This window comes from Bos indicus, chromosome X, assembly GCF_029378745.1.
Source record: "Bos indicus isolate NIAB-ARS_2022 breed Sahiwal x Tharparkar chromosome X, NIAB-ARS_B.indTharparkar_mat_pri_1.0, whole genome shotgun sequence".
NCBI classification, from domain to species: domain Eukaryota; kingdom Metazoa; phylum Chordata; class Mammalia; order Artiodactyla; family Bovidae; genus Bos; species Bos indicus.
This window is the reverse complement of record NC_091789.1, coordinates 78,875,362-78,902,004: the sequence shown is the minus strand read 5'-3', so window position 1 is coordinate 78,902,004 and position 26,643 is coordinate 78,875,362. Positions and strand designations below refer to the sequence as shown.

Genomic DNA, 26,643 nt, shown 5'->3' with positions numbered 1-26,643 from the left:
TCTATTTCAATTACATTTAATTTTAAAGAATATACTCAAGGAGAGACTCTCAAGATGGCAGAGTAAGAGGTGGAGTTCACCTTCCTCTGCACAGATACACCAAAAATGGATATAGGGCTTCCCTGGTGGCTCACTGGTAAATAATCCAACTGTCAATGCAGGGGACAGGTTCAGTCTCTGGTACAGGAAGATCCCACATGCCATAGAGTAACTAAAAAAAAATCAGAGAGAGAAATTAAGGAAACAATCCCATTTACCAGTGCAATAAAAATAATCAAATGTCTAGGAAAAAAATCTATCTAAAAAGGCAAAATATCTATATGCAGAAAGATATACACTGATGAAAGAAATCAAAGACTACTTAAACTGATAGAGAGATATAACATGCTATTGGATTTTAATAATCAATATTATGAAAATTACTAACTATCCAAAGCAATCTACAGGTTCAATGCAATCCTTATCAAACTACCAATGTTATTTTTCATAGTGGTAGGCTGCAGTCCATGGGGTCGCCGCGAGACAGAAACGACTGAGCGGCTTCACTTTCACTTTTCACTTTCATGCATTGGAGAAGGAAATGGCAAACGACTCCAGTGTTCTTGCCTGGAGAATCCCCGGGATGGGGGAGCCTGGTGGGCTGCCGTCTATGGGGTCGCACAGAGTCGGACACGACTGAAGCAACTTAGCAGCAGCAGCAGCTAGAACAAAATATTTCAGTTTCTATGGTAACACAAAAGACTTTGAATAGCCAAAGCAATCATGAGAAAGAAGAATGGAGCTGGAAGAATCAACCTTCCTGACTCCAGAAAATACTAGAAAGCTACAATCATCAAGAAAGAATGGAACTAGCACAAAAACAAAAATATAGATTAATGGAACAAGATAGAAAGCCAAAAGTTAAAGCCATGCATCTGTGGACACCTTAACTTTGACAAAGGAGGCAAGAATATACAATGGAGAAAGACAGCCTCTTCAATAAGTGGTGATAGGAAAACTAAACAGCTACATGTAAAAGAATGACTAGAGCATTTCCTAACACTTTACACAAAAATAAACTCAAAATGGATTAAAGACTTAAAAGCAAATCCAGAAAATATAAAGCTTGTAGAGGAGAACATAGGCAGTATACACTTTGACATAAATGGCATCAAGATCCTCTTTTACCCATCTCCTAGAATAATAGAAATAAAAATAAAAATAAGCAAAGTGGACCTAATTAAGCTTGAAAACTTTTGCACAGCAAAGGAAACAATAAATGAGATTAAAAGACCAGCTTCAGAATTGGAGAAAATAATGCAAATGAAGCAACTGACAAAGGATTAGTCTCCAAAATACATAAAGGACACATACAGGTCAATATCAGAAAAACAAAAAGCCCATTCACAAAATGAGCCGAAGATCTAAATAAACATTTCTTCAAATATAGCATACAGATGGCCAATAAATACATGAAAAGATGATTAACAAAGTTTATTAGCAGAGAAATGCAAGTCAAAATTACAATTACCTCACACCAATCAGAATGGCCATCATTAAAAAAAAAAACAAAACTACAAACAGTAAATGCTGGAGAGGATGTGGACAAAAGGGAACCCTATTGAATTTTTGCAGGAATGTAAATTGGTGCAACCACTATGGAGAACAGTACGGGCATTCCTTAATAAATCAGGAATAAAACTACCTCATGACCCAGCAACCCCACTACTGGACATATACCCTAAGGAAACCACAATTAAAGAAGACACATGAACCCCAATGATCATTATAGCACTATTTACAATAGCCAGGAAATGAAAGCAATCTAAATATTCATCAACAGATGAATGGATAAAGAAGTTGTGGTATATACGCATATAACCATAGAATATTGTTCTACCATTAAAAAGAATGAGTTTGATTCAGTTCTAGTGAGGTGATGAATGTAGAGCCTGTTATACAGAGTGAAGTAAGTGAGAAAGAAGAAAAGAAATATCATATATTAAGGCATATATGTTGAATCTAGAAAAATAATGCTGATGAAAGTATTTACAGAGAAGAAATGGGCACAAAAACATAGAGAATGGTCTGGTGGACACAGTGGAGGAAGGAGAGGGTAAGATAGACTGAGAAAGTAGCATTTAAACTTATAAAGTATCATGTGTAAAAGATAATTAGCAGGAAGTTGCTGTATAACACACTGAGAACAGCCTGGTGCTCTATGATGACCTAGAGGGGTGGAATGTAGGGGGAGTGAGGGAGGCTCCAGAGAGAGGAGTTATATATTTATTACTATGACTGATTCACATTAATGTACGGCAGGAAACACTATACAAACTTTTGTCAACAGAGTAATGTCTCTGGTTAGTCATAGCTTTTCTTCTAGGGAGCAAGGGTCTTTTAATTTCATGGCTGCATGTGAAGCACTGATTTTGGAGCCCAAGAAAATAAATTCTGTCACTGTTTCCATTTTTTCCCCATCTATTTGCCATGAACTGATGGGATTGGATGCCATGATCTTCATTTTTTGAATGCTGAATTTTAAGCCAGCTTTTTCACTCTCCTCTTTCACCTTCATAAGAGGCTCTTTAGTTCCTCTTCACTTTTTACCATTAGGGTGGTGTAATCGGCATATCTGAGGTTATTGATATTTCTCCCGGCAATTCTGATTCCAGCTTTTCAACCCAGCATTTCACATTAAATAAGCAGCATGATAATATACAGCCTAGATGTACTCCTTTCCCAATTTGGAACCAGTCCATTGTTCCATGCCCAGTTCTAACTGTTGCTTCTTGACCTACATTCAGGTTTCTCAGGAGGCAGGTAAGGCGGCCTGGTATTAACACCTCATTAAGAATTTTCCGCAGTTTGCTGTGCTTCACACTGTCAAAGGCTTTAGTGTAGTCAATGAAGCAGAAGTAGATGTTTTTCTGAAACTCTCTTGCTTTTTCTATGATGCAATGTATGTTGGCAATTTTATCTTAACAGTATGAAAAGGCAAAAAGAAGAAGACATAACGATTATTAATATATATGCACCCAACATAGTAGCACCTCAATACATAAGAAAATGCTAACAACTATTAGAGGAGAAATTGACAGTGATACAGTGACAGTGGGGAACTTTAATGCCACTCGCACCAGTGGACAGATCATCCAGACAGAAAATTAATAAGGAAATGCAAATTTTAAATAATTTATATCTACAGGGCATTTCATCCAAAAATAATAGATTTCACTGTTTAACTCTTACAACTCAAGAATAAAACATCCAATAACTCATTTAAAATGGGAAATTATTTGAATAGACTTTTATTCAAAGTTGATATACAAAAGCCAGCATATGAAAATAAGCTAAATATCACTAGTTATTTGAAAATGTAAATTAAAATCACAGAATACTAGTTAATACCCACTAAGATAACTATAATAAATGAGATAATAGCAAATGTTTGAAAGGCAGTGAAAGTATCAGAACCTTCATATATTACTGGTAGAATGTAAAATTCTGCATCCACTTTGGAAAACAATTTGATGTTTCCTCCAGGAGTTACACATAGAGTTATCATACAAACAAGGCATTCTACTCCTAGATCTCTACTAAAGAGAATTAAAAACATACATCTATGCAAATATTTGTGCATGAATGTTCATTTCAACATTTTTCATAATAGTCATAAAGTGGAAACAACCCAAATGCTATATTCATATAATGGAATACTATTTGACCATAAAAATAATAATGAAATATGATGCATTCTATGAGACATATATGAACCTCAAAATCAGTGAAAAAAGCCAGACTAAAAGTGGCATGTATTATATGAATCTAGTTGCATGAAATATCAACCATAGGAAAATTCATTGAGACAAAAGGCACATTCGTGGGCCTGGGGATATGAGGAAATAGGGAATGAGTACTAATGGATATGGAGTTTCTTTTTGGAATAATGAAAATTTACTGGAATTAGTGGTGATTTTTGCACAATTTTGGCAGAACTAACAACTAACAACTACTAAAACTTAAATGTGAAATTATAAACAGCAGTGTTATTTGTAAAATAATTATTTTTAATCAAAATAATTAAAATCTGTTTGACCCTCCCTCACATTCACTCCATGCTTAAATATTTTGTGAAAATGAAAGTTGCTCAGTAGTGTCTGACTCTTTATGACTCCATGGACTTCTCCAGGAAAGAATACTGGAGTGGGTAGCCTTTCCCTTCTCCAAGGGATCTTCCCAACCCAAGGACTGAATCCAGGTCTCCTGCATTGCAGGCGGATTCTTTACCAGCTGAGCCACAAGAGAAGCCCAAATTTTTTTTTTCACAAATATTTGTTGTTGTTGTTGTGAGCATCTGCTAAATGTCTGACAGTATACTAGATCTTGACAGTGCTGACTCTAGTTGGCTAATCTCTATAATGCTCTGCAATGGTTACTGCTTATTGACAGAGGATTTTATCTGATAGGCTGATTTTTGGTATGATAAGCCACAAATTTTCCTGACTAAGACATCTACAGGAAGACAGTTTACAGAGTACAGGCTCACCTAGCATTCAAAACATCTTCCTGTACCTTTATAAAAGCACTTGACTACAACAAAGAATTTCTCTCAATTTTGTTACATGAAATGAAACTCCTTTTGTTTAACACTACAGTTCATGAAATGCTTTCTCAGATGTTTTCTCATGTAAGGACCCCAAATAAAAAACCTCTATCTAGTCACCATAACAATGATAATTCCATTTGCATAATGAAACCAAGGTCCTTAGAAGCTAAGATATTGAGCTAAAGTTATCACTTTACTTGCTAGAAGCAGAATTAGCACTACAATCCAGGTTTTCTGATTCCAAAATCATCATTCTTTTCTCTATACCAGTAACTTTTTTTTTTCCAATTTCATAAATTAGTGCATGGAAAAATGGATATTGCCATGGGATTGCTGATATTTTATTTTGTCAATAGATTAGTAAATAAAAATAAATAATAGCCACCAAAAATTAGGAAGAAAATAAACAGAGAAGATAGGAGAAGTCTTTAAGTTAAATGCTTTAAATTTATAAAATACTTGTCACATTCTCCCAAATTTCTCATTTTACTTTAGATTGATGAAGTCTTCCTCATGGGCAGTCACTGGCCAACTACTTCTGGAAGATAGCTAGTTTCATGTTTGAGGAAAACTTTCTATGTATTTCATTGATAGAATAATGAATTAAGTTCCTTTATTGCCAATATCATCTTGAACTCGGGTAGCAATAATGTTCACATATTCTCCAATTTACTTATCTTGATTTGGCCAAACATGATTATTCTTGTTTGTAAGTAAAAAAGCATATTTTAAGTGAAGCAAACATAATATACAAAACATATAAACTAAAAGAATAAAAGCACAAAGTATTCTTCCTCCCACTTCCTGGGGGTTTCAGAATATTTCAGAATATTCAAAGCATATGATTATCTTGTGTGCTATATATAAAACATAATTACTTTTGCTTCCTTCTTAACTGCATTTTGGGCCATTTTAGATTATGATTACATTTACAAGATATCAAGCCAAAAAGAGAAAAACAAATATTATATGTTAACACATATATTTGAAATCTAGAAAAATGGTACTGATAAACTTATTTGCAGGGCAGGAATAGAGACACGGACATAAAGAATGGACTTGTGGACACAAGGGAGAGGGAGAGATTGGGGCAAATTGAGAGAGAATAGCATTGACATATACACACTACCATGTATAAAATAGCTAGTGGGAAGCTGCTGTATAGCACAAAGAGCTCAGCTTGGTGCTTTGTGATCACCTTGAGGGGAGGATGGGGGTGAGGGGGAATGGGGGTGGGGTGGGAGGGAGGCACAAAAGGGAAGGGATATATGTATGCTTATAGTTGATCCACATTGTCGTACAGCAGAAACTATCACAACATTGTATAGCAATTACACTCCAATTATTTAAAAAAGATATTTATAAGAAAGAAAACACTTTAGCTCATTACTCAGTTGATTCAACTTCATGATTCTCAATGTATGGATGACTACAAATATCTGGGTGATTGAAATTATCAGTCTATAAAATGTGTCCATGGTTAACAACATTGATGAATGAAATCATGCTGTGATGTTGATTAAGATTGAATTCGATAATTGTTAGGTAAACGTTGGGCTGCTGAAAGGCTAAATGGATGGATGAATAGATGGAAGGATGGATATATAAGTGAATGGATGAAGAAATTTCATTTCAGTACTATTTGTGTAAATGCTATTTAATGTTTAAAACATTAATAATATTATGTTGCTCAGGTCCTATGATTCACAGTATTTTGTATTATTTTACCCATAAATACTTCATTTATCCAGTTTTTAACAGTTTCCATGTAAATAAAGTTTCTATGTAGTATACTTAGCACTTTAAGTACTGTATTAGTTTTCTATGTTTGGAGTACAGATTACCACAAACTACATAGCTTAAAAAAACAGAAATTTGTTTTCTTATAGTTCTGCAGCTCACAAGCCCCAAATCAGCATTGGCAGAGCTCTTGTACTTTTTTCCTCAAGGATCTGGGTAGAATCCATTTCATGTCTCTCTCCTAGCTTCTGGTGGCTGGTCGTAATTCTTGACCTTCCTTGCCTTTCTCCACAGTACTCGAATCTGTCTCCATCTTCATATTGCCTTCTCCTCTGTCTATATCTTATCCTTTCTTGTCTTATGAGGATATTTGTCAACGGATTTAAGGCCCTTCCAGATAATTAAGGATGACCTCCTCATCTCAAAATCCTTAACTTGTGAAATACCTTGTTTTCCCAAAGAGGTAACATTCCCTGGTTCTAAGAATTAGGACATAGACATATTTTGAGGGGGCACCAGTCAACCTGCTACAAACACCAAAAACATTTTAAGCAGGGTTGTTTCTAAAGATAGTTATTTATCTGCCTTATTAAGTAGAAGATAGTTAACATAAGTCTATCCTAATTGCTCAGGTACTTCACTGTGTAGTTTACATATACAGTGAAATTTTCATGAGGTATGCAGAGCTGTTTGCTCCAATACTGAGTGCCTCTGAACTAACATTGCTTCTTTAATTCTTGTATATTTTTAGAGTGTTTCTGTCCCTTCTCTTTTTGTCAGCTGTAATTTCTTAATCCTGTGTTAGTATTGACTCTCATTTCCCTATTCTAATTTAATGCTTCTAATATTTTGTAATAATAATGCTTGCTATAAGTATTTATAAAATAATAATCAGTAGTTTAAAATTATTTAAATATTGCAAAATTCTGGGTAAAACAAAAACATAAATTCTAACTAATTTACATATAGCATTTAGACTCAACAATATGAAAAGATCTGACATGATAATTCATATTTAAGACACAGATTTAATGGAGTGTGAAAACTCCACTGTATAATTTGTTTATCTATAAGAAAGAAAAGTGCTTTAATATATTAATAAATATTCATTTCTCACAATTAAGATGGTGCCATTCTCATTCTAGTCCACATTGGTCAGATGAGATTTTTGTCACATTTTATGACATACTTAAATGAATTCAAATAATCAGAGGAAGGTGACTAATATATTGAGAGGTTGAAAGCTTGACTAAGGAAGTATATATATGGTGAAACTAATGATGAACATCCTGGGGATGCTGGACAAGGGGAGGAAAGAGACTTCTTGCTGTCTGTACATAGAATAATGGTTGTCATGTATAAGAGTGCAGGAAGCTAATCCTTTCATGTAACAGATGAAAGAAATATGACCAATAAATGGAAGTTAGGTGGAGATGGACTTCCATTTATAATATAGAACATATGAGCAGTTCTTAAACAGGTTGTTTATGAAAGTATAAGTTCCACATTACTGAAAAGGATTCAACTGAGATTGACTTTTATTTATGAGGTAGAAAATATGCTGAAGAAGTTTCTTGCTAAAAAAAAATATATATATCTATAATTGGAATGTTGTGAAACATTTTATTTAATGTTGTGAAAATTTTATTTAATAGGCTGCTACTGCTGCTAAGTCACCTCAGTCATGTCCAACTCTGTGTGACCCCATAGACGGCAGCCCACCAGGCTCCCCCGACCCTGGGATTCTCCAGGCAAGAACACTGGAGTGGGTTGCCATTTCCTTCTCCAATGTATGGAAGTGAAAAGTGAAAGGGAAGTCACTCAGTCGCGTCCGACTCTTCATGACCCCATGGACTGCAGCCCACCAGGCTCCTCCATCCATGGGATTTTCCAGGCAAGAGTACTGGAGTGAGGTGCCATCACCTTCTCCGTTTAATAGGCTAGCTTATAACTAAAGTGAAATATGCATCTAAATGCTGGCAAGAGAGCCACGAGGCTGTGGCCATTGGCTTTCTAACCCTCTAATGTCTATGCCTCTTTTTAGTTTTATGTTTGTTTTCTTTTTCTATTCATTTGATTCCCTCATCTAGTTTATGCCTTAAGTCACAAGGGGCTTTAGTCTGTAAACATCAAGAGTATATTAGACACTGAGACTTGACAGGGAGATTATTCTCACCCTAATTGATCTAGTTCTATTTCTTTAACTGTTAATTGTATGGTTTGAAGCAATTTTCCAAACTGTTTGGATTTTAGTTTCTGCCCAGTGTAAAATAATTTAAATAAAACTTGTATTTCTTTGTTGTTGAGAGAATATGCACGTGTGTGTAGGTGCATGTGTATATGTAAGAAAGACATCAAAATCAGCAACCAAGGCAAGGTATTATTAATGAGCTAACTCTCTTAAACATGAGTTTTAGCAGTTTAAATAAGTTTGTTTCCCTCCCCCCCTCCATGGGAAATCCTCCACAGGTGCATGTTTAATTGTAGTGGGGATAAGAGAATAGACTTAACTCAGTCGTTAGTCAGTTATTCATTACTAACATTCCAGACGTTTTCTCCCTTGAAAATGAAAAAAAAGAAAAGAAAAAAAAACTTTTCTCTGAGCTGGAAATATTTTCTAGGGGCAAATAAAATATTATTTGGGGGACTGGAAAACAATCCCATCCTCAGAAGCATTGCCAACTTTGTAGTTTCTCAGATAATCACTCCATGAGCATAACACAACAGATATTTTAAACAAAAACAAATTAAACCCCCTCCCCCACCCCCACTGTGGACCCTGGAATTTCTGAAAAACCACAGAATACAGCTACTGACTCCCTCTGCTGGTGAACTGCAAAGAATTGGTGAAGAAATTGCAGCATTATTCAACAAAAGAAATAGTGGCAAGTGAAGCCTAGTTCTAGAGAGTTGGCAGCTAAACTTGTGTAAGGCTCTGTGAATAATCATAAGGAAGATATATGGCGTTTTCAGGAGCTTTAAGCAACTGAAGACCCATTTAAGTTAAATATTGATACATAATCCCATATATATCTAGTAATTCTGGCTTGGATAAAGGTATATGATTCAATACAAACAAACACAATAAAAAGCTGAAGTCTTCAAGCCTCACCCCCCAGACTACAGAAAGCTATGATATTAGAGTTTAATTTTAGGGTCTTTGAAACTGTTACCTAACAATGCTGATATATAAATACTACAGAGAAAAGTTAAAATGGTATTAAAAGGCAACCAAGAAAAGCACCAAAATTTTTCTAATTCTTTTGATATTCCACTGAAAGTGCAGGGCTTGTCTTATCAATGAATATTAAAAAACATTCCATCCCAGATTTCTCTGTGATAACATATCATGTTGAGAACAAAATATCTGTTATCCAAGTCCTATATTCTCTAGGACATCTAGAACATCTAGAGTATCAGAGCTGAGACTCTGATGGCATCACTGTTTCTGGAATCTAGTATATGACTATGCATTAATCATTGAAGAAATGTCAGTGTAGGAGAGAACAAAGATTAATTTACTCAGAAAAAACTGGGAAATAAGCACATATTCTCACTCTTAGAGTTAGCTTCACCCCAGAAAAGAGGCCTTGAATGAGGCATGTAGTCACTTGATAACTTTTACATTTTCTCATTATCAATAAATACCCTTCAGTTCACACACACTTCAGAGATTACTATGTTTGCTTAGAATTAGTAAAATTTGGAATTTCTCTCAACACTCCTAGGTCATGGTTGCCAATTTATAGATAAGTTCACTAAGGAGAAGCAAGTTTATTTGGGTTTTCCTGGATGGTAATATAGATATGATGATGATGGTATATATTTATTAATATATTTCCTTATATATATATATATATATATATATATATATATATATATATATATAATTTCATTAAATCATCACAAGACCCTGTGAAATATAGGACCTATTACTATGACCATTTCATATATGAGAAAATCGAGGTTAAAAAAGGGTTAAATAGTTTTCTCAAGGTTACACAACTATTAAATTGCAAAGTTGGAATTAAGATCTCAGGCAGTCTGACTCCCACAAGGTGTAGAGCCTCTTTGCTGCTGCTGCTGCTGCTGCTAAGTTGCTTCAGTCGTGTCCGACTCTGTGAGAACCCATAGACGGCAGCCCACCAGGCTCCCTTGTCCCTGGTATTCTCCAGGCAAGAACACTGGAGTGGGTTTCCCTTTCCTTCTCCAATGCATGAAAGTGAAAAGTGAAAGTGAAGTCGCTCAGTCGTGTCCAACTCTTGGCGACCCCATGGATTGCAGCCTTCCAGGCTCCTCCGTCCATGGGATTTTCCAGGCAAGAGTATTGGAGTGGGGTGCCATCGCCTTCTCCAAGAGCTTCCTTAGTTGCTGCTAATAATTGAATAATCATGACTTGAAAACAAGTTCCTACCTGCAATGCTAATATTCTTGTCATTCTCTTCTGACCTACTAAAGACCTACTTTCTTTGCACCATCAAAGAAACTGAAGGGATACATTTTAAAGGGTCATGGTCAAAGGAATTATGTCTTTATGAAAATACATAGATAGCTGGAACTGTAGCCTGCAAAATTTACTTATAACCCTGAGTACCCTTTTTAGCCAAGGGAAAGGTGGTAGTCCAACAAATGAGTCTGTAGGAAAGAAAATTTGAAGTTCCAAATACAACTTGACAAACACAGAAAATTATCATTTGCTATTGCTGGAGGAGGCTGGAGTTAGCGCATCCCCTTTACAAGTTGGTTTCTCTATGTCTCACTTGAGCGGCTGTTTCCATAGACACCCACACATCAGTTTCCCAGCTTAACCACATTCAAACAAGAATGCAGGCTTTGGTTGCAACAGCTGTGAACTGTTTTACCATGTGTCTAACAGGCACGGCTTATCTACTTTCCTCTACGTGTGCAACAGGACAACAGGGGGTTTCAGCAAACAGTAATAAAAATTTTTCTGAACAACTCTTAGAAATTCCAAAACTGAAGAAACATATTTTGATCTATATGAAAGAAGAAAAAAATCAGAAAGAAAGGAGGAGAAACTTTTATCTGTCCTTGGCTTTTGGGGACAGGGGTGGGGCAATAGTGACTGGTACTAAACTATTTCACAAATGCAAAATTGAAAACACATGCCTTTCTCCTATGTCTGAAACAAAGTGGTGGGTCCCTGGGGACCCATAGAGGAAGGTGGTGGGGTGTGGAAATCACTGTGGGCACTGAAAAGTACTTGAATAATAAGCTAATACTATTCACAGGCCACTTGGCTGTGTTTATTTTGAACTTGTGCTAATGATAATTAAAGAAAATAATCAAATTAAATTGTTTAAAAGCATTTACTTTCTGATAAACTGGGGAAAGTAACATTGTATTATTAATAGAAGTTTCCATAGAGAGAAAATACGTAAGAATTATCTTTAAAATGTACACGTGTGAAAAAGATAGATAGCAAACTTATCAATTGGCCTAGAAACTTTTGGAACAGACATGCTGAAAGAGTGTGCATGCATATACACACAAACACACATACATTCTTATATGAAGCCTTTGTGTACACATAGTACACAAAGCTTGTTTGCTTGTGCATATCTTATTTTAATATAACATATATCAAACATGCCTCACATTGAGGAGTGCTTTGAAGTTCAATGTAACCAATCAGACAAACATTCTGTACTTAGATGAAACCTAGTCACAAAGAGGGCATGATGAGGAATTCTAAGTCTTAAAATAGTGATACCAATACAATATTGTAAAGTAATTAGCCTCCAATTAAGATAAATAAATTTAAATTAAAAAAATAAAATAGTGATAGAAAGCAATTTCAACTCACATAATTATCACAAAAAAACCCTATGATATAGACTCTATTGATACATTATATGAATGAAGAAACTGAAGCACAAAAGTATTAAGTGACATGCCAAAAATTATTTTACTATTGTGAGGTTCAGCAAGGATTTAACCTCAGGCAGTCTGGTACCAAAATCTACTCTTAACCTTTGTAGTCAGCAAGTGGAAAGAAGTATTCAGAATCCAGTAGGAAAAAGTGAATGCTGACCAACCTCCACTCTGTCTCTAAGCATCTAGAACATTCTGTGAGTTACTGTCTATATCAGTGGGTGAATGGGTGGGATTTTAAGTGGTAAAGATATTTTAGACAGGGAGAGATGTGCTGCTTGAAAAGTAGTTTTTATTTGATGGAAAATGGACACAGCAGAGATTCTTGTTCTCCCTTAGCGACAGTAAGAGTACTGTTAAAATAGTGCATCATCTGGATCTTGCCCTATATTACATTTCTTTAAAAAAAAAAAAAAAGTCATGTTCAGAATGATTAGGTGGTGACAATAATTCAACTGGGTCTTCAAGGTTCTCTTACCCTTGTCTATTATTTTGTGGTTCAAGAAAATAAATAACTTGGTCATCCAGCATCTTCTGTTGCAACTTGAATGGAACTGAGTTGCTATAATATTCATATTCATGAGTGAACTATATAAACATTATAGTAAATAGTTCATATAAAGATTGCTTTAATCTTTAAAGCACTCTTTAGCTAGTGTGTGGTTTATTCTTCTGTGCTCAAGGAAGCATTTCTCAGCTTTACAGACTCACATATCTTCCCAGCTTTACAGACTAAAATATCTTTTCACTTGTAAATAAAACTTTTAACAAGCAAAGGTTTGTCATCTTTCTTCAGATTCATCTTCCAGAGAAATTTAATCTCACTGAGTAGAAACTGGGCCATTTGAAATGTGTAAACTAGGATGCCAATGTTTTCATTTCAATACCCACCTGTACAAATACAGTAAAATCATGGATTAGACAAATAAACCATATGAAAGTGAAAGTGTTATACAAGGCTCCAAATATAGGCAGTTCTAACAATCCTCTCACTCATGTTAATTACAGATGCTTTGCACAGATAGACTGCTGGCTTTGTCTAAGGGCAAGTATACTATTATTATTCTTTGTTTATATTATTTTATTTTATTGCAAGGAGTAGAGACAACCGAGAAACTGTTTCAGCATGGCTAGTTTTTGAATAATCATGAAATTTGATTTGGAGCCTAAAAGAGAAGGACAGAGCAAAAATTTTAGAGGTAGTATGATCGAACTGTTGGTTAAACAAAAGAGCTCAGTAATAGGCACGTCCAAGTCAATAGAGTTGAATCATGGCTTCAATATAAGGGGCAAAGGAACATCTCTGGTATTAAGGCAAAGTCTTTCCATCATTTTTCCTGGGTACAGTCCCAGGCCTGCTTATAGGAGAGAAGGAAATAAGTGATTCATGATCCTGGTTGAGCACATTTAAAAGCCTGGCAATTATCAAAAAGATTTGACTTCAGGATAAAAAATACATGAAAGTGGATACGAGGTATTTATTAAACAATTTAATATTTCCCAAATAAAGTGCTTAGACTATTTCTTACAAAAGATAATCCCCACATGAGCTCCTTTAGTGGTAATTAATAAAATAAGGTTAATGTTATTTAAGCAACAATCGTAAAATTCTTTTAAATATAATATCATCATATAAAATATATCAACAACTATCTAGATGTGAGGCAGAATTATTGCAAACATTAAAACTTAGGACTGGTTCTTTAGAAGTTTGACGATTATGTGAAATTATTGAGGTGGTTGGGTAATAAATGAATTTCAACAAATGGGTACCAATAAGTTGCATTTGAAGATTAGTAGTTATGTGAAACACATAAACTTTTCTGATGAAGAAAAGCCGTGAAGTCCCTGGAGGCTCTACTTATAAAACTTAAGCTGAACTGAAGTTACCCTCTTTATGAATTTTGCACATTTTTAAAGTGTTGAAATATGACCTGATCAACTGCTCAGGCTATGGAAATGTTTCACACCAGGCTGGGGGAGTCCATGTATTCACATTTCAGTTACAATTAGGAAAGGAATAGGAACTGGCAGACATTGAAAGACTATGATTCAACTTGGGGATTACTCCTGAAAAAGAGTCAGGGAACTACAAGAAGGAGAAGAGAAGGTGTGAGATAAGGGAATTTGAGACCTTGCTAACAGTGTTAGATTTTCCCTAGGTTTAAATGAACAAGTTACTATGTTGAGATCCTTACCATTGAGAACTGCAGAGAGAAGTTGCTATTGAAATATTGTAAAAAAAATAAAATAAAATAAAGGAAATATACTGTATATGTACAGACATGAAAATTCATGGAGTTTTAAAGCAATTTAAAATATTTGAGCCCAGTTGGAAATGACTACTTTTGTCTCTGTACTATTCATTAGTAACATCATCATTTACCTGTTTCTTTCCCTGGGCCACATATTTTCACTAAAACTTGAAAATATAGGCAAAAAGAGAATCTTTAAGAGGGACAGAAATAGACAGACCAATCCTAAAGTTGTTTTCCTTTTTTTAATGGTACCATTGGAATTTGAAAAGATTTTATTTTTTCCCCAGAGTCACGAAACAGTGTGGGTGGAGTTATTTCGTCTCAGTGGAAAATAAGGGGATAAACATTGGGGTACACACCTATACCCTAAAGTGCCAATGAGCTCAATTCTCTTTTCCCCTGTGTTATAGTAGTCACTCAGTCATATCTGACTCTTTGCAACCCCATGGACTGTAGCCTGACAGGCTTCTCTGTCCATGAAATTCCCCAGGCAAGAATATTGGAGTGGGTTGCCATTCCCTTTTCCAGGGGACCTTCCTGACCGAGGGATTAAACCCCAGTCTCCCAGATTGCAGGCAGGTTCTTTACCATCTTAGACACCAGGGAATCTTTCCCCTGTGTTATGATTAAATGCAAAAAAGGGACGCATGTAGTTTATTTTTATTAACTTAAAGATAGATATAAGCTACATTAACCTCACTGCCTCATCTAATAAAAATTCTGTTTTTATTTTTAAGATAAGAATTATTCATACATCATTTTTTAAATTATTGGAATATAGTTGATTTACAATGTTGGTGCATATATACTCATTTTTTTTAGATTCTTTTCCCATTACAAATTAGATTATTTTCCCATTATAGGACATTACAGAATATGAAGTAAAGTTCACTGTGCTATACAATAGATCCTTATTAGTTATCTATCATGAATAGTACTGTGTATATGTCAATCGTAATCTTTCACTTTATCCCTTTCCCTGTCACCCCCAATAACCAGAGTATGTTTTCTACACCTGTAACTCTATTTATGTTTTGTAAATAAATTCATTTGTATTATTCTTTTTAGATTCCACATATAAACAATATCATACGATATTTGTCTTTCTTTGACTTACTTCACTCAGTATGACAATCACTAGGTCCATTCATGTTGCTGCAAATGGCACTATTTCATTATTTTTAATGAGGAGTAATATTCCATTGCATATATGTAGCACATCTTTCTTATCGTTCCACTCTTGGGAGACATTTAGGTTGCTTCCATGTCTTGGATATTGTAAATAGTGCTACAATGAACATTATAGTGCATGTATCTTTTCAAATTATGGTTTTCTCCAGATATATGTCCAGCAGTGGGATTGCTGGATCATATGATAACTCAACATCACTAATTACCAGAGAAATGCAAATCCAAACTGCAATGAGGTTATCATCTCATACCAGTCAGAATGGCCATCATCAAAAAATCTACAAACAATAAATGCTGAAGAGAGTGTGAAGAAAAGGGAACCCTCCTTACATTGTTGGTGGAAATGCAAACTGGTACAGCCACTATGGAGAATAGCATGGAATTTCCTTTAAAAAAACAACTAAAAATAGAGAACTCTTTAAATATCATTAAACATAGAATTATTTTTCACCAAAGTTGCAATTCTGTTTTTACACACACATTTAAACTTTTGCTAAAAATGTCTTTTACCCACTGCATCCATATCGGTATCTCCCAATCTCTGTTAAAACTTAGATTCTCATTTTCTAATAAAAAAAAAAAAAATACTCTCCTGAAGGTCACTAGTCACTTCCCTGATCAGTATGTAATCTCTTCTCAAGTCCTCACTGCCTTTGACCTTTATAAAGTGTTTGACACTGTACACCACCACTTTTTGAAACTTTTTTCTCTTAGTTTTCTTAAGCCAATAGCTATCCTGATTTTCTTTCTACCCGTATTTCTTTTCTTTTTTTTTTTTTTTTCCCTTTTGGTACAAGCCTCCCCCTGCCTAACCCTTAAATGTTTTTCTTCTCCAAGTTATATTAAAGGCCTATTGCTCTTTTCCTAGCACTGCCTGTTCACACTGTGCAAGCACATCTATTTTCTTTCATCTTTTTTTCTTCCATTTTAGTACCACATTTTCTTTATCCATCTATCAATGGGCATTTAGGTTGCTTGTATATCTTGGCTATTGTAAATAATGCTGCAATGAACATCTGAGAGCACATGTCTTTATTAATTAGCTTTTATTATTTCTTATTTTCTTTGGATAAATACCTAGAATTGTAATTGCTGGATTGTATAGTTATTCTATTTTTACTATTTTGAGGAATGTCTATATTGTTTTCCACAGTGGCTGCACCAATTTACAGTCCCATCAATAGTGCATGAGATATTTTTCTCCACATCTTTGCCAATATTTGTCATTCATTTTATTTTGATAATAGCTATTATGACAGGTATGGAATATTGTCTCTTTATGGTTTTAATTTGCAATACCCTGATGATTAGTGATGTTGAGCACATTTTCATATGTCTGTTGGCCATCCATATATTTTCTTTGCAAAAATGTCTATTCAGTTTTTCTACCTTTTTAAAAACCTTTTTATTTTATATTGGTGTATAGCCAATTAACAAACAACATTGTGATAGTTTCAGGTAAAAAGCAAAGAGACTCAGTCATATAGATACATGTATCGATTCTCCCCCAAATCCCCCTACCATCGAGGCTGCCATATAACAGTGAGCAGAGTTCCATGTGCTATACAATAGATCCTTGCTGGTTATTCACTTTAAATATAACTGTGTCCACATGCCCATCCCAAACTCACTAACTATTCCTTGTCCCCATCCTTCCCTCCCTGCCACCATGCAACCATAAGCTTGTTCTCAAAGTTTGTACTGAGTCTGTTTCTGTTTTGTAATTTAATTTGAACCATTTCTATTTAGATTCCACATATAAGGATCCTCACAAAATGGTTATTTTTTGTGCAAAAGCTTTTAGTTTGATGTAATCCCATTTTGTTTGTTATTATTTAGTTTTATGGTATAAACAACTTCTACATTGATGACTCCTAAATCTCTAGCCTTGTGCTCTCTCCCTTTTGGTTTCAATGGTATTCTGAGATCTGTCTTTTTTCAGAGATAAAAAGATATCTGAAAACATTATTCTTAGCTTTTCTGTCTTTATTAGTCCTTAGAGATAATTTATTACTATGTTAGATGTTATTTGAAAGTAAAAGTCAGAAGTTTATTCACCTGAAGACAAAAGGAAAACTGTGTGTAATGATCTATTCAGTTGTATTACAAGACCGGGTAGTTATATTCAAGAAAATTAGAGATACCAAGGGAATATTTCATGCAAAGATGGGCACAATAAAGGGCAGAAATGGTATGGACCTAACAGAAGCAAAAGAGATTAAGAAGAGGTGGCCATACACAGAACTGTACAAAAAAGGTCTTAATGACCCAGATAATCATGATGATGTGGTCACTCAGACATGCCAGACATCCTGGAGTGTGAAGCCAAGTGCACCTTAAGAAGCATTACTATGAGCAAAGATAGTGGAGGTGATAGAATTCCAGCTGAGCTATTTCAAATCCTAAAAGATGATGCTGTCAAAGTGCTGCACTAAACATGGTAGCAAATTTGGAATACTCAACATTGGCCACAGGACTGGAAAAGGTCAGTTTTCATTCAAATATCAAAGACGGGAAATGCCAAAGAATGTTAAACTGCCTCACAATTGCATTCATTTCACATGGTAGAAAAGTGAAAAGTTAAAGTGCTATTCATTCAGTTGTGTACGACTCTTTGTGATCAGTGGACTATACCCACCATATTCCTCTGTCCGTGAAATTCTCCAGACAAGAATACTGGGGTGGGTTGCCATTTCCTTTTGCAGGGGATCTTCTCTACCAAGGGATAGAACCCAGGTCTCCTGCACTGCAGGCAGATTCTTTACCATCATTCATTGGAACATAGTAAAAGAAAGGGAATTACAAAAAAACATCTACTTCTGCTTCATTGACTACACTAAAGTCTTTGACTGTGTGGGTCACAACAAACTGTGGAAAATTTTTAAAGAGAAGGTAATAAACTGCCTTGCCTGTCTCCTAAGAAACCTGTATGCAGGCCTAGAAGCAACAGGTGTAAGCAGACATGGAACAACAAAAGTGGTTCAAAATTGGGAATGGAGTACTTTAAGGTTTTACATGGTCACCCTACTTATTCAATTTTTATGCAGAGCACATTATGTGAAATGTCAGGCTAGATGAAGCACAAGATGGAATTGAGTTTGTCAGGAGAAATATCAATAACATCAGATATGCAGATGACACCACTCTAATGGCAGAAAGCAAAGAGGAACTAAAGAGCCTCTTGATGAAGGTGAAAGAAGACAGTGAAAAAGCTGGCTAAAAACTCAACATTCAAAAAACTAAGATCATGGCATCCTGTTCCATCACTTCATGGCAAATAGATGGGGAAAAATGGAAACAGTAACAGACTTTCTTTTCTTGGGCTCCAAAATCACTGCAAATAGTGACTGCATCCGTGAAATTAAAAGATGCTTATTCCTTGGAGGAAAAGATATGAAATACCTAGAGAGCTTATTAAAAAGCAGAGACATCATTTTGCCAACAAAGGTCCGTATAGTCAAAGCTATGGTTTTTCCAGTAGTCATGTATGGATGTGAGAGTTGGACCATAAAGAAGGCTGAGCATTGAAGAATTGATATTTTTGAACTGTGGTGTTGTTGAAGACTCTTGAGAGTCCCTTGGACTGCAGAGAGAGATCCAATCAGTCAATCCTAAAAGAGATCAGTTCTGAATGTTCATTGGAAGGACTGATTCTGAAGCTGAAGCCCCAATATTTTGGCCACTTGATGCAAAGAACTGACTCATTGGAAAAGACCCTGATGCTGGGAAAGATTGAGGGCAGGAGGAGAAGGAGATGACAGAGGATGAGATGGTTGGATGGCATCACCAACTCGATGGACATGAGTTTGAGCAAGCTCCAGAAGATGATGAAGGACAGGGAAGCCTGGTATGCTGCAGTCCATAGGGTGGCAAAGAGTTGGTCTGAACAACAACCATATGCTTGAAGGAAATAAAACTAGTGGTCATTAATCTTAAACTCATATATCTGGTCCATTGTAAATTGGCCAGGGACCATGAAAAGGATTGTGACTTAATCGTAGGATCAAGAGAAGCCATAAAGATGTGAAGTATCTTGACCTTTAAACTCATTGGTTAGAAATAAGGTGATTTAAGAACAGGAGCCAACCAAAAATGTACAGATTAAGGTTATAAAAACTGCTGTAGGTCCCACCTTGAGGGTACTTGCAGGGACTCTTTACCCCCTCTCAGTGTCTATCCTGAGAGCTTTGTACTTTGCTCCTCTTTAATAAATCCTGTTTGCTTGCTACCATAAGTGTTTTCCATTCTTCCTGGATTCCATTCTTTGGCTCCACAGACGAGAACTCAGATTCCCATTTCAGTAGGCAAGTTGCTCTTTCTGTAGATGACCTAAGTAGTTCTAATGCTTTGGGAATGAATGAGCACTGAGCCAACAGCTACTGTTAAAAAAAAAAAAAAAATAGTACTGAATGCAGGGAGAATAGGGAGGTAGATAGAAAGTAATTTCATGATTTAATTCCTTTTTTGTAGTGACTGTTCATGAAACAACAGAATCTAGGACTAACAACAACTTGGAGGTTATATGAACCAATATTTCCCAAGTTTTAATCATTCTTTTACCTCCTGTATGATTTTTCCATATCTATTTATCACTACTCAATAAGTATTGAGTGAAAAGCATTATTGAAATATACATTGAGTGAAAAGTGAAAGTGTTAGTCACTCAGTCCTGTCTGACTTTTTTGTGATCCCATGAACTATAGCCCACCAGGCTCCTCTGTGCATGAAATTCTCTAGGCAAGAATACTGGAGTGGGTAACCATTCCCTTCTCCAGGGCATCTTCTTGAACCAGTGATTGAAGCTGGGTCCCCTACATTGCAAGCAGATTCTTTACCATCTGAGCCACCAGCCAGAGAGTATGCATATTCAAATATATTCTATTCAAATGTAATTTTATTTAAAGTTATTCAACTTCTTTTAAAATGAAATATTAACTACCATATGTTCAGAAATCAAGTGACATCTGACATAAAGAGATGATAATTACAAAAAATAAGTACTAATTATATAAATAGCTATTAAAAATAAAATGTTTGCCCATACATCTCCCAAAATTATATTGAATGCCACTTGTGACAAAAGAGTTCAGGTCTACATCTGCTTTGTATCAATAGGGTATGTAGAAAATAGCTTGTTTCCCCAAAAGCCTAGTTCCTGTCTTAGGTCACACAGCAAGGCCATGGCAAAGATAAGAATGACTGATTTGGTTACCAAAATGTTTCACTTACTGAGAACAATAACTTCTTTTCTGTATTCTCCATGGAGACACATTGTACACTAAAGGTCCTTTGAAAAGAGAGCTACTTTTGAGGCCTAATAAGTTGTCACATAACTTTTCCCTTCCTAAATTCACTGGCAAACTTAGAACTTCACCACCAGTTATGAAGGGTGCTGATGTAACAGTCAAAAAATTAAAAAAGGGAAGTAAAATATGGGACAGGACATCACCAGAGTTGGTGAGGGAAAAATCTTGATATAGATGTATTCACATGTGCAAAGCCTCAATCTCCACAGACGGAACAGGAAATTAGACACTGATCACATCTCCTAACAACTGCATAAATCTTGTGGACCCATGAAAAAGACAGCCAAGCAGCCAACTATGAACACAACACCCGGTTTAACTGAAAAAGTTAGTGATTAAGAAAGAGTTCAGAGTATAGGAAAGAAAGAAGCAGAAGCTAGCATCAGAGATATCTCCAAATCAGCAATTTTCAGGATATGTTTTCCTGGTTTTAACAAACAGCCCAATTCCCTATAGTTTCTCCATTTTTATCTCCAGACATAGGCAGTGAGAATTGGTGTTGAGTATAATGCTTCAAAAACAAGTCCAACCCCAATTTAGCATAAACAGGATTACAGTAATAGCAGAAGTCTCCAAATAAAACTTAACATTAGTTTATTAGCTTAAGTAGCTTTACTACTTGCTATTAGCTGTAAATGAACATAAGCCAAAACCTAGCTAAATTACACTAAATGTTTTCAAATGACTTTAACTAGAAATGAAAAATTATAAAGACCTCTGCTGCTGCTGCTGCTAAGTCACTTCAGTCGTTTCCGACTCTGTGCGACCCCATAGACGGCAGCCCACCAGGCTCCCCCGTCCTTGGGATTCTCCAGGCAAGAACACTGGAGTGGGTTGCCATTTCCTTCTCCAATGCATGAAAGTGAAAAGCGAAAGAGAAGTCGCTCAGTCGTGTCCGACTCTTAGCGACGCCATGGACTACAGCCTACCAGGCTCCTCCATCCATGGGATTTTCCAGGCAAGAGTACTGGAGTGGGGTGCCATTGCCTTCTCCGATAAAGACCTCAGAAGATAATTTAATATAACCATATTTAATAATCAGGTGGAGAAATTAAAACCCAAAGAGATATGGGACTAGTATATAGTAACATAGCAAATTAGCATCAGAACTGCTGCTAGAATCCGGATGTCCCAATTGCCAATATAATCCTATTTCTTAATATCATATTGTATTTGGTCATCAGCTTTCCTCTCTCTTTCTCTCACTTTCCAGTCCCTCTCTTGGTTTAGGAGGTTTCTGCTTTTGCAAGTACAGGGTATTTTTTGAGAGAATATTCTCTTTGAAAACTAAAATGACAGTGTCCCATTTAAGAAGGTGAATTTTTATTCAAAATCAAACTCAATTCCAAGTTCATCAAACTCTAGCTTTTTCCCAGCCAGGACTTAATATTTTTGCCCTATTGCCTCATACCAACTTGACTCTAAACCAACTCCCAAATGGATAATTTAACTCTAACCTAGATCTCTTTTTTCATGCACCTGGCTTCATTTATACTTTGTACTTTTCAACATATTTGCACTGTCTGCACAAATTAGATTTTCTAAAGACCCCCTGTTCCCCTCAACCTTTATTTCCCCATATTTGTATGTTTTTTTCCTAAAAGGTTTTCAAAGTGTCAATCGTTTGCTCAGAAATTTTCTTTAAGGAGATAAAACAAGCCTTTATAGAAAGAACTGTTTTTTGCAAATGCTAATTATACTACTGAGCTAGTGCCTTTCTTGGCAAATTGCCCCTTATAGTTAGAAAAACAAATAAAAAATGACAAAGTATGAAAGTTGAAATAAAAATTCAAGGTAAATAACAGAAGCCTTTGGAGAAAAGTCAAATGACCCATTTACCTTAGTAGATTAAAGGTGAGAAATACATTGGATTTCATGAAGTGAAAGCCATTATTGGTCACTTTTCTATCTGGTTGTCTTCTGGAGCAGAAAAATAGTTGCAAAAATTATTTGGAAAGTATGATCTTCTCCCACCTCTAAATTTCATCTTTGATGTTTTTGTGCTTACTAGCTTATTTAACTTACTAAATAACAAGGGTTTTTGCTTATTTATTCCTTTATTTAAGTTTTGTAGGGAGGGGTTTCTGTTTATTAAGTTAGCTTTTTGTTACAGAAACTTGTAGTTGTCATCTGTGCTGTGCAATCAGAAGGCACACATTGTTCCTGTTTGAGGTGTTTAAAAGATATATTCTCTTTCAGGAAAATCCAATACATATATATATAGCCAGAGTCTCAATTTCCCTACCCTTGATCTATTTTACTGACACTTCCCTGGTTCTATTACCCTACTGATCATCTGTCAGCATTCTCTGTACCTATATATTGAGTGGTTGATGACAGAGGAATTGCTTTTTTTTAATTGATTTGCTGTCCTTGAGAATTAAAGTTTTAATACATAGATTATCAAATGGCTTTGGAAATATTCTTTCAAAATAATTGTTGCAGAATCAAATTATATTAAGAAATATCCTGCTCTCCTCCTCACTCATATTCACAAACATACACACCCTGTAGATTAGTTTATTTTTCTGGATAAATTTAAAGAAATAAACAGAAATATAGTGCAAATAATAAACTTACAGTCTCCACAACTGTGAACCTAATTATATTCTCTTTAAAGCAAAAGCCTCCATTTTAGCACATTGTAGTGTACTCTGTCAAATAGGCACAATTTCATTAGCAGGGACTTATTTATAAAATGTTGACTGGCATTAAGACAGCCTTTATAAGAAATTTTTAATCCAGGTCATGATCATAGATCATTAAAATCTATAGATTATACATAATGGTGTAATTTCCAGTTACGTAGCTGCCCACCAACATAGTACTTTGTGAAATACTCTTTACTATAGAAATGTTCAAACATAAACAAAATAAATAGAATTATGTGGTAAACCTTAATATACAAAAAACAGTTTTAATAGTTAAGAACATGTTGCAAATCTTGTATTTATTTGCCTTCCTTTACAAATTTTACTGAAGAATTCTAAAACAAATGCCAAATGCAATGTCATTTTATCCATGGATGGTTAAGTAAACATTTCAAACTTGTAAGAACATTTTTTTTTTTTTTACATTGTTACCATATACAGAACTCTTTTTTTACTGGGATTGTTAGTTTCCTGTATTACAAAAGTCCCCACAGAAGACTGAGAATGCTGGAATCTTATTCCAACTCAGTCAGTATCCAATTCTGTCATCCCTTTGGACCTCAGCTTCTCCTTTTGTCATATGAGGAGTTACTTATAATATCTAAGATCCCATTAATCTCGTAGATTCTGGATTTAAATAGCAAAAATGATTAAGCTTGAGAACCTATATTTTGTTATTCCCCCATTAGAGAGGTATAAGATAAAAGAGGATTAGAAACTCATTTCTAAACTACATTAAGAAACTGAGAACAAAAGAGATTTTTTTTTCACTAATTTCAAAAGTTAATGAAATAAGTTTCAAGCATGATTATTTCTATCTTCTGAGGAAATGTTTCCTGTAACTGCCTATGCAGTGACACATGATAATTATTTGAAAACCATAATAATGCGGTTTCATTATTCTAACTATCTTCTTTCTTAAAGGGCCAGCACTGGCTTGACAGAAGTGCTCCTAAAGCCTGTGGTGCCCTCTTCTGACCCTTCACTCAATAGGGTGAGTCAAAGCTTTTGTTTCTATAAAAAATATGTAAAAATTCGTATCTGACACAGGTTCTATGAAAGAAATCTGACTACAGCTCCATGGTGTATACTTAACAAATTCTTCCAGGTTTCAGTTTTGAAATTTGAGAATTGTTCCAGAGAAAAAATAATACTGAAATTTGAAATGTGATAGCAATTTCACTCAAGCAACATGCCTGTGTAAGAAAATCTTAGGAAAAGAAGTGAAAATATTATGCTAAAATATCTAAATGAATTACAAAAGATAACTACTGAATTAAAATTCAAACTTCATGCCATTAACTGTGCGCCTTAGTGCAGAGAAGCAAGATGGACTGTTCTGAACAACTTCTACTCTGCACTTTAAAATTAATTTAAGAGTCTCTGCTCAGAGATAGATACTCTTTTTGAAAACTTTCAATGTTTTATCTTACTCCACATTATGCACTCAAGCTCATTTCCTTTCTTTTCCCTTGAAAAGTGAAAGTGAAGTCCCTCAGTCGTATCTGACTCTTTGTGACCCCATGGACTGTAGCCTACCAGGCTCCTCCATCCATGGGATTCTCCAGGCAAGAGTACTGGAGTGGGTTGCAATTTCCTTCTCCAGGGGATCTTCCTGACCCAGGGATCAAATCCGGGTCTCTTATCCCTTACAAATGTTGTTAAAGTGATCTTTCTAAGAAAATGACCCCTTCTTTTCCTGATAGTCATCCAAGCAACTGATATCCCCCAGATTTTGAGGCCCATCACAAATTTTATTTGCTAAAAGAAATCTTTTTTGAATGTTCCACTTTACATGTCCCTTTCTCTCTTCCCAGTCCCTATATCTGGAATCACACTATAGTAATTCCATTATACTATAATATAGTGAGACTGACTCCATAAACTATGGTTCTGACAAAAAGTTTAAATTCACTTTAATAGTCACATGATATTCTCCATTTTCTGATTTCTAGTATGTTTGAATTCTGATTTGTCCTTCCATTGGCTCTTAAACTTTAGAAATAAAAAAATATACTTACATGTTTGAAAGTTTCTCAAAGGACTGGACTCACACAGTATCATTCTTAAAGCTCCAAGTTCTCTTCCTGTTGGGTCATCTAGTGTTGAAATCTATATCAGACAGGGAATTGAAACTCCTCAGTTAAACAAAAGACTCAATTAGCTTAGGTAACTAGCTTTCTGATCACCTCAATTAGATGGGTCCCATTTCCACACCCTAGCAGTCAGTCTTTGCTGGTCAGTTTTAAAATTCACATAAAGCAGCTAGTACTTTTGACTACACATTAATTATATCAAAACATTCAATAAAATCAAGTATTAAAGTCACTGTAGAAGAGTATTTTTTCCATTTCTTGAAAGCTGTTTGTATTTGCTGAAAGAGCCATCTCCTGGTTGCATTTTTTACTAGAGCCAACTCTCTCACCAATTTGTTTGGTAAGATTAACTGTAATTGTCAATATGGCTTCAAATAGAGAATGGAAAGTAGAAAACTAAAAATTAATGCTGAAATATTAATGTACAATGACATCTAATGCAGGATGAAACTGGGTGGGTCTTGCTATGTCTCTGCAAGAAGTGTTCAGGGACACTGAGCTTCTATGCAAACTAAAGATTGTCATGAAGTGGATTATTTTGCCATTTGAGAAGGGATAAATATGAGCAAACTTTAAGCTGATCATTGATGTCTATGAAGAAGTGTTTGCATGACTGATATTCTTATGTTAGAACATGAAGCCAGGGTGGTTTATTTTGAAGGTATCCCTTCTCCTCCCTAAAATGATTATTTTGTTTAGCCTATCCCTGGGACAGTACTGAGTCAGCGCTATGCACCTGCATCCCTTCTACTCTGTGACACGGTTTTTTGAGAAATCTTACCTTCCAGTTATCTTTATTGATGCTCTGTTCCTTTTTCTCAGATGACCCACATCATTTCTTTTATGTTCTTTAGCACCTCTATTCATTACTTCAGAAAAAAAAAAATGGTCTTTTTAAAGTTTAGTACTCAAGCCTTA

The 26,643-nt window shown here is 35.3% G+C and overlaps 1 long non-coding RNA gene across 2 annotated transcripts; it reads right to left on the bottom strand.

The window, feature by feature from the left end:
- LOC139181198 (uncharacterized) lies at nt 1-26,643 on the bottom strand. 2 transcript variants are annotated; one of them, XR_011565260.1, is made up of 4 exons: nt 26,507-26,643; nt 25,651-25,741; nt 22,818-22,898; nt 1-211 (listed from the first exon to the last, which is right to left on the bottom strand). It is a non-coding gene; the product is annotated as an uncharacterized lncRNA (long non-coding RNA). The 2 variants fall into 2 exon arrangements; XR_011565261.1 differs by lacking the exon at nt 22,818-22,898.